Here is an 11,824-nt window from a genome sequence, read left to right as displayed (position 1 = left end):
CTTAACTCAATCTTTAACCAAAAACTCAGTTTATAATCATAAATGTTCTAAAATGTGTTTAAATTGAATAAAACTTTTAAATTCAATTACAAGCATGGATCAAACAAATTCATAATATTCATAATAAAATCAAAATTTTTTCTTACATTAGGATTAATTCCAAGTTTCCATAAATTTAATTTTTCTAAAGCTTTTCATTTCTTTCTTCAAAATATGAGATTGAATTAATCCAAATTCTTCAAAATCTATGATGCATGTATCATTAGAGTATTAAAACTTACAAAATTTGTCCATGCATGTATAAATGAAACTCAAATTCATGCAAGACTACCAAAAACCAAACTCAACATAATTGATGTCTAAATTAATTTCTATAAATTGAACATAACTCACTACAAGAAAAGTTGCCTATGACGACGTTTGAATCAAAGACGTTTTATGAAACGCCGTGGTATATCTCAATAGCCAACACGTTTTTCAAGGCATGATGACTGTTGATGGTCTCAATGAGCCATGTCTGTTTTACTTAACAGACACTTAACCCCATTCCAATTACCAAAGTAACACAATCTCTCATGAGCTGCTCCTCTCTCGCGATTAATATCGATCTCTCTCAATAGCTGTTCTTCATTGGACTCGAACTCGATCTTTCTCACTCTAGCTGTTCTTCATCAAACTCTGTGTGTGTGTGTGTGTCTCTCACAAATCGTAGATCTGAAATCGAACAAGAAAGTCGATCTAATCTGATCGAAATCCATACTCGATCTGATCTGATCTGATCTCTCTTGCATTTTGTTAGATTTGTTCTTGCCCTAGCTTTTCTTCATCGAACCCGAACTTGATCTCTTTCGCAAATTGTAGAGCCGAAATTGAACAAGAAAATCGATCTAATCTCATCAAAATCCGAACTCGATCTAATCTGATCTCTCACACATTTTGTTAAATCTGCTGATTAACAAGGTTTCAAGCAAGTCATTTTTATTTTGGTTTTCATTAACAAGTGTTAATAGGTGTTTGATTTCTTTGTAGGTGGCGATGAAGTGTAGAGATCGGTTACATGAACTTGTAAAGGAAGAGATAGAGAAAAAGGATTCGAGTACGGAGGAGTGGAAGATCGCGATGGAGAGTAGCTTCAATCACATGGACAATGAGGTGATTGCATGGAACGACAGATTCATTTTTTGTTCTGTTCAGATTTTTTTCTTTTCTTCCTCTTCTTCTTTGTTCTGTCCAGATTTGTCCTCCTCTTCGATTCATTTTTTTTTTCCAAATTTTTTTATTTTGTTTCTTTACAGCAAACGAAGAACAAAGACAATAATTTTTCATTTTTTTTCCAGATTTCTGTTCTGTCCAGATTTTTTTTTGTTCTGTCCAGATTTCTGTTTCCTCTTTTTCCATTTTTTTTTTCCAGATTTTTGTACTCCTCATTGGCAGCAAACCAAGAACAAATTGATCTTATCCAGATTTGTTTTTCATTCTAGATTTCTGTTTTGTCCAGATTTCTTCTTCCTTTTTCCTGAACTCCATTTTTTTTTGCTGATATATATATTTTATTTTTTTATATTTTTTTTCCCTACAGCCACTGGAATTTCATGCAACTTGCATCTAGAGCCTTTATTTGTAATCATCTTTAAAAAAAAAAAAAGAAAAAAAAAGGTAATGTAAAATGACCCCTGTTCTTTGACTTTGCCCTCTTTTTACTGTTGTAGACTGTAGTAGAAACATAAAAATGATATATTTTAAGAAGAAACATAAAATAAAAAAACTGATATATTTTTATATTTCTTGTGTTTAGTGAACATTTGTTAGATTTTTTCATAAATTTTTTCATTGTGTGACTATGACTGCATTGTTAGCTAAGGTTGCGGCCATGGCACTTGCTCAGCACCCAGTTGTGAATACTACATGTAAAGATGGGAAGAGTTTTACTTATAGTAGCAGTATAAATATTGCAGTTGTTGTGGCAATTAATGGTGGGTTGATAACCCCTGTTCTTCCAAGGTGGTTTGGTGGATTCCTTTCATGTATTCACATTTCTTCCTCGTAATTGAAAAGGTAAAGTTTTCTCCATAGCATACATAAGAAAAATGTTGCATATAGGGATTTAATTGATTTTTAGTAAACCGCACTAGTTAAGCATAATTAGATTTGGTTTTCTTAAAAGGTTGTTATAGTTTTATACTGAAATGTTATTTATTTTCATGTATTCACATCATTTGCAATAATTTTTGTTCTTTTAGCTTTATATTAAAAGGAGAGATCGACGTAATTATGTCAAAATTGTAGCGTTTGTTGTGTTTTCTCTAAACTTAAGGGGGAGGTCAGTGTACTTTATCCTATTATTGAACATCCTCATAATTTATATCAAACTATCTTGTAGCCCTTGATTTGTCCATTTTCATCTTGTAATTTATCCTATTATTGATTTGTCCATTTTCATCTTGTGCCTTATGATGTTTTACCAATCCATGGCTGTAAGTTTGGCACTGGCAAATTTGGCTAATTTATATGATGACTCAATTACTTGCACTGTTATCCATATAACCTTTGTTTATGTTGTTGAAGAAATTATTTATAATCGGTATTTCTGATATGTTCTAGAGTTTCTTGGCCTCTTGGACCTTTTCATGTATTATATTATTGAACTTTGTTATGTGGCTGCAGGGTGAACCAAGTTTCCATCTATTTGGTTTTATAATGTGTCATGGTGCTACAGCTGCAAGGGCATTAAAGTCTCTGCTTCAAGGCATTTTGCTGTCCTCAGAAGGGTAATTAACTATTTGTCTCTATAACAAAATTGTAAATATTTTGGGCCCTTTATTTTTGTTATAGATTATTTATCTGCTTCCATTATTGAAAACCCACACTATTATCTTAGTTTCTTTTCCAGGGAAAAACTAAATTCTATGAACCTTCTGTTATACATGGCACCAATAGCTGTTTAGTTCTTAATTCCTGCTACATTGTTGATGGAGGAAAACATGGTTGGGATCATAATAGCTCTTGCCAGAGATGATATCAAAATAATCTTTTATTTACTCTTCAATTCTGCCTTGGCATATTGTGTGAACTTGACCAATTTCTTGGTCACCAAACACACCAATGCTCTGACTCTCCAGGTCTGTCCCTTCGTTCTAACATAGCTTCTTTCCTGTTTTAGTTTGGCATCAATGATATCTTAAAAGAACTGGGGACTCTTTACTTGTTATTGAAATATAAAGAAGAGGATTTTTTCTACATGATGATCGAGGATATGATTATTAATTAAGGTTTTAACATAAAAATCATTAAGGAAAAACTGTAAGGTTTAACATTGATAATTCCTTGTAATATGTTAGTTCTTCAATTTGGTCCTACATCTAATTGTTTTCAGAGCATCATTTGTGACATGGTCTTGTGTCATGACATAGAGTTGTGTTTTGCATGGTAAATTCTTTAGAACTGTGAGTACTTTGTTGGAACACTAGCTCCCGTCTTGCCATTTTTCTCCCTGAAGAACATTTTACTAGCATGATGCTTAACTCATAAATCATTCTTTTTGTTGCATGATGCTTAACTCATAAATCATTCTTTCTATTTCTTGTCCTAATTATCTGGGATTTCAGATCTGGAAATTTACTTACTGTTTTCTTTGGAAAATTAGAGCAGGTCAAGAATAATAATATTCCTACTTGGTTAATGCTAAATAATAATATTTGCTTGATGTTAGTGCGGCTTATATTATTGATCAATTGTATTTCATATTTGAAGACCATATCAGAAAAATCAGGTCCAAAGGACTCAGCAGCAACTGGCTGAACTAGAGCGCAAGAAAGCTGATATTAAAAGAAATGCAGCTCTTTCAACAGCTAAATTTGCAGAGGCTTGTCAAGAGCCAGGATTGCAGGTATGATCCTGCATTGCATGCCACTCTACTGATGATGTATATTCCTTCAAGAACGAACAAATTAAGTGTCAACTTTTGTTTCTTGTCCTAACTATCTGGGATTGCAGCTAAACATTTTTAGGTTGTCTTGCTGGAGTGGACAGATGATTTGGAGCTGTTCATATTAAAGGGTTATGGTAATGCATTAAACTACCAGATGGGAGTGCCATTGCTTGAGGATGTTGTTCAGTCCATGGAAGCTCCAACACTTCTGTCCCTTACTCCTCTGTGCTATGTTTTTCTAGCAAGGTTGATCTTTGATTCTTAATAAAGTAAAATCAGAAGCAATGTTGATCTTCTTTTTAGAATTTTTGTTTTTGTTTTTGCCCCCTTGATTCTCTTTCAAAGTGCTGACCTTCGGTAAATCATGACTGTGTTAGACTTATGTTTAATAATTTCACAGTGCCAATAATCTTCGGTAATATATTTGTGTTAGTTAAATATTATTTGACTAGCACTTGGGCTGAAACTTGGACAAGCAGAGTACAACCCATTGAGTGAAACATTGAAAGCAACTGCTTGCACTAGCAGTGTGACCAGCCATCATGGTGATTGAGTAGAATGTATCCTAGTCACTGGTCACAACCTACATAGCCTAGTCTAGATATACTATCTGTTGCCATGATTAGAGTTTTATTGTGAGTTCTATTCAAACTAGCTAAATAGTACAGAATATTGATACAGGGCATATTGTTTATATAACCTTCACAATTATTATATCATCAAATTATTTGTTGAAATCATATTGAAAAAACAGATGTCACATGGTGCGTAGAACTGGACAGGTTATATTGGATTTTTATACTTCTCGTATTAAACTTGTCTATAATGGGAAGCTTCTAGATGGATTTGATGGTGGAATGTAACTTTTTGCATCCGAACCTTTTGCTTGTTTTTGGAATCATCAACTTCATGTCTTTTCAATGTGTGTTAATGTTCTTTTTGTGTGAAGAATATTAAATATTTAATGCTGCTATATTTCATGTATAGGCTTTCACTTGTTTAAAATTCTATATTTGCTATGGTTGGTGGGTCCTTAAAGAGGAGAGATAGAAGCACAATGGTATTCTCTGGCTAGCTCATCACAAGCTCTATTTGTTGCTTTTGTGTATTTACTTCATTTTATTTTATTATTTTATTTTGTTTATAATATGCTTATGGGGATTCATTTTGCAGGGGGTCTTCCGGCCATATTAATTGATCCAAATAAATTGATTGTATCTATTGGGGGAGTGACAGCTCTTGCAGCAGAGATCTACACACTAAGGTATTGGACTACTACAAGTAAATCTAAAAAATGAGTTGAGGTACAAAATTGAGTTAAAGGCAGATCTGCAGGCAAGAGAGTCTAGTGATCTATTCAGTTTAAGTGTTGGTTAGACAGTAGTCTGCTTGTTTACACCCAAGTTTTGTTAGTGGATTTGTTTTGTTCTGGACCCCTTGTGATCTGTTGCAGTAAATGAGAGTTTATAGGAACTCTAGCGTACAAAATGGTTCCCTTTTTGGTGCTTCAAGTACGTAATGGTTGATGATTGGATGCTTAGCTTACTAATTTTACTTGCTGCTTTTTCCTTACATCCTAACAGACCTTACCAGTTTCATGCATGTACACCATTCAAATAACAAGCTGCAATTTCTGGACTGGTTAAAATATTTTATTCAGTGTATGTCCTTTAATGGGGATGGAGTTGGAGTGGGTTTAAAGGTGATTTACAAGATTGCCTTTTGATATTGTCAATTCAGTGTGTTAAAAAAATATTGTACAAAAATTGTACTTTTTAAGTGTATATAGATTAGATCTAAAATGTTGAAAAAGAAAATGGATTAAAATGTTAAAAAAAGAGCTATAACGGCGTTTTTTCAAAACGCCACTACAATGCCAACGGACATTTTTTTAAAATAAAAAAATTTATCACGGCGTTTTAAAAACGTCGCTAAATATTGGATGACGTCATTTTATCATTATTTATCGCATTTAGCGGCGTTTTTAAAAACGCCGCCTATACTAATTTTACGACGTTTTTAAAGCGTCATAAACTTATAGCGACGGCCGCGTCTTCGACGTTTGGTGATAAGCGTCACTAAAGGAATTAGTGGCGTTTTTCATACATATAGCGGCGTTTTTAAAACGCCGCTAAAAGTCATTTTTCCAGCAGTGACTCCATTGTATGGGTCAATTCTTAAAATAAGTCTTGTTGCATGTAATTTATAGGACTCAATTCAAGAATATTTCTTAAAATTAAACTCAACCTTGATAAGTTTTAAGAATCATAACTCATATTTTGCAAACTAACTTGATTGAACATGCAAGACTCAATCTATGAATTTATATAATTAATCCTCAAATCTCTATTTTAATTTTCTCTAATCTGCCTTCAACTAATTTTGTCTAGATTAATTAAACCACACTAGAAAGAGGATGGAATTCCTTACCTTAAGATGAATTTTCCATAATTTTTAACTTGAGTTTTGATATGCCACAAAGCCTTCTTCTTCCCTTCTCTTTCTTCCTCTCGGTCTCTCTCTCTCTCTCTTTCTCTCAGCCGTGCTCTCCCCCTCTTTCTTTCTTTTATCATTTGTTTCCAGCAGATGAAGGCTCCTTATTGAGTTCATCATCTTTTATTTTATTTTATTACAAGGTAGTGGGACACTTGTCTTATTATATAAACCCATGGTGGTGTATTAGTTATTTCTTTAACTAATTAATCTTGCTTAAAATACTTAATTGAGATTGAACTTTGATTTTAATTAGCTTAATTAACCATCTTTTAATTTTAATTAATCTTGATCATGATTTAATTAATCATAACTAATCACAAGTCCCACATAATTAATTAGTCTAATTGACTTCAATTAAGGCCCAGTTAATTTTATTTAGTTTTGTCATTCTGATTTAGATTTTTAATCAAATTTTCAAAAAGCTTCGAATATCAAATTAAGCTTATTGACATCATCAATTTTTGTTTCTCAAATCATTTAGGCCTTCAATTTCTTATCAGACTCAAAATTTTCATTAATAACTTACATATTCAAATTGGATATCTCAAAAATAGATTTAATTCGTAATAATCACAATTCTCCATCCTCACAATTTAATTAACTTAATTACCTCTAATTCGGACCTAATTAATCAAATCTCAATTTTACTAAACTGAATCAAGTATTTAATTAAACTCTCAAATGGGTCCGTAATTAAAAATTAAATTGATTCAATTTCTTAATTTCACTTCCTTAAGCCATTTGGGCCCTTAATTTCTAATTCCAAAATAAATCTTTAATAGAATCATATACAGGTCAGATTTTACAATTCTTATAATTTTCAAATTAAGTCAACGTAACGACTAATTAAAAATCCAAATCTTCATAATTAATCAAATATAAAATATTATACGAGGCGGGGTCGTCATAGCAATAAGTGACACTCGAGTGCCAAGACACAAAGAAAAAGGGAGACACTACTTGAGCGCATGAAGTGACACTCAAATGTAGAATACGCGCTCCCAGTAGTTTTGCAGACAGTAGACCAATGCTCGAATGTAAGAAAGGCCGCTCGAGCCAAGATCGTTCGAGCACAGAAAACGATGCTCGAGCGTAGAATATACTCTCCCAGTAGTTTTGCGGACCTGCAAACATACTGCCAGTTCACAAAAATCCCGTTCGAGAGCAAGAAGTGTCACTCAAGCGGAGGGGTATAATTCTGGACAACAAAAGTTTTGAAAACTAAGCTACCAACCTATTTCAAACATAACCAATACAACCCAATAGCCAAACTCAAAGAGATAAAGGAAATATGACATAAACAACAATATGAAACCATGAAACCCGAGTCCATAATGCAAAATGGGTTGGGTCTAAACCAGAATCGCTATAAGATTCATATTCATTTTTTCTGTATTTCATTCCATAGTTTTTAGTGAGCTGAAAGAAAGGGAGTGAGGCTCAAGCGGCCTACAGAGATTGTTTTGGATCGAATACGGGTAATATCCCAACTCATATTAGGAATATACTCCAACAGCAGCAGAACTGAGGAACACGATGACGACTACTATCGACTTAGGTGTTCATCGATGGCCCCACTAACCACCGACCTCGTTAGACCACCGTCCACGTCTCTTCGGAATCTCCACCGCCGACGATGTTGCGCATTCTTTGGAATATACAATAATTAGATTTCCTTCAGTGACTTTCGGTATGAGAGATAGAAAGGAGAGAAAAGAAAGAGGGGAAAGAAAATGTCTATGTACGTATGAGTCCTAATGGAGAAAGAGAGTCTCAGACCCAATATTTGGGCCATTCGGGGGTCAATTTTCGAGTTAAAAATCATTTTTCTTAATTTATTATGCAACAATGATTCATCCCACTAAAAATATCATCACTAATATCACTAATGCATTAAAAAAGTAAAAAAAAAAAAATACAACTCCAACACTAAAACATTACATCATTAATGGCGGAATCCACTGCCACCTAATTAGTAGGAGCACTAATTAGTGCTCCCAAACATTTTTCTTTATTATGTGGATAAGAATAAGTTCTTACAAAATGACCAAAATACCTCTCTAGCCCGACCCTTTTATTTCTCTCACTGTTCGATATCTCTCTTTAATCAAAAAAAAAATTCTCTCTCATCAGATCTCAATCTCACACTCTCTATCTCTCTCACCAATCTCAACGCCACAGTTACCTCCATCATCGACTACTCATCCATCGTCGATCTCAGTGCCACTGCCGTCTCTATCATCGCTGACGATCACAAACTCATCCACAGTCAATCTGACGTCTCTCTCTCTCTCTCTCTCTCTCCCCTTTACAGATCTAAACAGCTTTTGATGAAGTGTTTTTGGGCTCGTTTGGTTTGATTTTCTGAAAAAATTTTGGGAAATTTTCTCTACAAATAAGTTTTCAAAAATAATCAAACCAAACAAATTTTCCTAAAAAAATTTCTCAAAACTTGTAAACCAAACAAGTTTTCCAAACAAATCTCTCTCTCACACATATCAAATCAATCACTTTTTCCAAAACTCTATCTCAAAATAATTTTCCAAAACATCTTTTAAAAAAAACTAAACAAAACATGTTTTCGTACTTTTTATCTCTAAAACACATCTCTCAAACACAAACCAAACATACCCTTTATTTTTCAGGGATTTCGAACTAATTGGAGCCAGATTTGAAGGTTTTGAAAATCATCTGGAGGTTTTCAATCAAATCTGTTATTAGTTTTTGTTGTTGTGATCGTTGTTGTGATTGTTGTTGTTGGTACCTTCATCGTCTAACTGAGAATGATTCCCATGACTTGGCTTCAAAAACGTAAAGATCAGCGGATAGCATGTCACGTAAGCCCCTGTTGCCGTAACTCCGACGACGACCAGGCCACTTCCCATGAATCATCGTCGCTGCCTGTAGCAAAGGTTGACACGGTTGGATCGGGCGAAATTTACACCCCTATATATATATACCATCTCAAAGAATATCACTACGAATATATAGGCTTACAAAAACATTAATTAGGTTAGAAAAAGTAATTTACGGCTTAAACTTGAAACAACCTCCTTTCGTCTCAAAATATTAGTCTCTTATTCTATTTTTTATTATTTCAAAATATTAATCCATTTTTAAAAATTAATGAATAAAATAATATAAATTTATTATTTTAGCCTTCTTTTAAATTCATTAATAACACAAAAAGTATAATTATAACAATTGATATTCTAAAAAACATATATTATCAAAGGGTAAATTTGAAAAATTAATATTTTTAAAATATAATAATTGTACTATCAAAAAAACTGAATTCCCCACAAGGAATTGTTATTTTGAGACGGAGTGAGTAATGATCAAGTAAGCAACATTTATTTTGTTTTAATTTTGTAACGATCAAACACACTGAACAGTAATGATTCTATTTTATTTTTATCAAAATTCCGAACACTATGTGGTGTACACTTGATATTTTATGTCAAATTTTGAACCTCTGTTGGTTATTGGCCTAAATTAGAAACAATTAAGGACCAAATTTATTTTTTTTTTAATTTTAAAAGTGAAAAAGTGTTTGTAATGCAATTCATCACAAAAAATACTCCTTCCTTAGTATAGAATGTGTTGATGGGAAGAAGCTGTTATTTGAATTGCACATAAACTGAGTTGAATATTTAGATTTCTTTTGATAATTATAGATTTTAATTAAAAAGTTAAAAAGTCATTATAAGTAATCATGTCATTCTCTCTACTATTTTTTTTTGTACTTCCTTTCATAAAAACTTAGAAAGTTAATAAAATAACTTTTGGATAAATTACACTGATACCTCTTGAGGTTTATGTTTATTACAGTTCCCCACTCACCTTTTGAAAATTATATCTCCCCCCTTGATGTTTAAAGTTTCATTACAGATTCCCCCTCAGCCCTTTTAATTTTTTTAAATACCAATTTTACCCTCATTGGGTAAATTACATTGACACCCCTCACATTTTAGAAATTACAATCCCCTCCTTAAGATTTAAAGTAATATTACCAATTGCCACCTCGGTTAGTATTAGTTGGAAAAAAAAAATCATTGAAAAAAAAAATTCATTGGAAAAAAATTAATTGAAAAAAAAAATTTGTTAGTAAAATTTTTAATTTTTTGTTTAAAAATCAAAGTAAACTCATTTTTTGAATTTACGTTTTTTCCTCAAATTTACAAACTAAGACAATTATTTATAAACCAAAAAAATTATCAAACAAGCTTTTATGACAGTTTTTTAAATTTTTATAAATATATATTAAAAACTGAAAACGAAATGGTTACCAAACATGCTTCAGATGGTAAAAATGTCATAAAATTAACAAATAATTAAATAAGTTACCAACATAAGAAATGATTTATCAAAAGATTCTTAGGCTATGTATGGTTTGATTTTTAGAATTTTTTTTTAAAAATTAAAAATTAATTTGGTTAAGAAATAAAAAATAAAAAATAATTTCGTTTAAAAAATAATTTTTTTATTTTTTATTTCTTAACCAAATTAATTTTTAATTTAAAAAAAATTCTAAAAATCAAATCATGCATAGCCTAAGAATCTTTTGATAAGTCATTTCTTACGTTGGTAACTTATTTAATTATTTGTTAATTTTACGACATTTTTACCATCTGAGACCTGTTTGGTAACCATTTTGTTTTTAGTTTTCAGTTTATAATTACAAAAATTTTAAAAATTGTCATAAAAACTTGTTTGATAATTTTTTTGGTTTATAAATGGTTGTCTTAGTTTGTAAATTTGAGGAGAAAACGTAAATTCAAAAAATTAGTTTTCGTTGGCTTTTAAACAAAAATTTAAAAATTTTACTAACAATTTTTTTTTTTAATTAATTTTTTTTTCAATGAATTTTTTTTCCAACTAATACTAACCGAGGAGGCTATAGCGATCCCGATTTTCCTTCCATTGGTTGTTGTATTCCGAACTCAGTTTCGTGGATGTCGGCTGTTGCATATGTTTCATTTCCGTCCTTTAATTCTTTGTATTTGAGTTTTAGGATATGTTCGGCAAGTTTGTAACAGGTTGGGTGTGTTTTGAAACAAATGGTTGCTGCCTAGATTTTGGTGTCTTCGCTCGAGTAAGGCTTTTGTCGCTCGAGCGAGCTCTGTGTTTTAGTTCCTTCGCTCGAGCCAGGGTTCCTTCGCTCGAGCGAGAGTTAGGGGGGGTGTGTCTGCTGGCTTGAGCGAGAAGTCTTACGCTCGAGCTTGTGTCTGCATCTGGTTTCGGACCTGAAGGTTGCGTTTCTTGGCTCGAGCAAGCTTTCCTTCACTCGAGCGAACGAGGACTATGTTTTGGGTTTCTTCGCTCAAGCGAGCGTTTCCTCGCTCGAGCGTGCTTCTAGGTTGCAGACCTAAAGCTTCGAATTGTTGGCTCGAGCGAGGT

The 11,824-nt window shown here is 32.5% G+C and overlaps 2 long non-coding RNA genes across 7 annotated transcripts; both read left to right on the top strand.

Annotated features, from left to right (window-relative positions):
* The first annotated feature begins 383 nt into the window (after positions 1–383).
* On the top strand, positions 384–3,119 carry LOC145807370 (uncharacterized). 6 transcript variants are annotated; one of them, XR_014350405.1, is made up of 6 exons: positions 384–451; positions 1,030–1,152; positions 1,580–1,656; positions 1,857–2,055; positions 2,665–2,768; positions 2,891–3,119. It is a non-coding gene; the product is annotated as an uncharacterized LOC145807370 (long non-coding RNA). The 6 variants fall into 6 exon arrangements; XR_014350404.1 differs by lacking the exon at positions 384–451 and adding an exon at positions 555–960 and having other exon boundaries at positions 1,956–2,055; XR_014350406.1 differs by lacking the exon at positions 384–451 and adding an exon at positions 555–960 and having other exon boundaries at positions 1,862–2,055.
* Positions 3,120–3,784: 665 nt separating this feature from the next.
* On the top strand, positions 3,785–5,127 carry LOC145807369 (uncharacterized). Its single transcript, XR_014350401.1, has 3 exons — positions 3,785–3,886; positions 3,994–4,988; positions 5,102–5,127. It is a non-coding gene; the product is annotated as an uncharacterized LOC145807369 (long non-coding RNA).
* Positions 5,128–11,824: the final 6,697 nt, after the last annotated feature.

The sequence above is a fragment of the Camellia sinensis genome, chromosome 14 (genome assembly GCF_055761805.1).
Source record: "Camellia sinensis isolate YWXY chromosome 14, ASM5576180v1, whole genome shotgun sequence".
Classification (NCBI taxonomy): Eukaryota; Viridiplantae; Streptophyta; class Magnoliopsida; order Ericales; family Theaceae; genus Camellia; species Camellia sinensis.
Note: the sequence above shows the minus strand (reverse complement) of the source record. Positions and strands in the feature narration are given on the sequence as shown.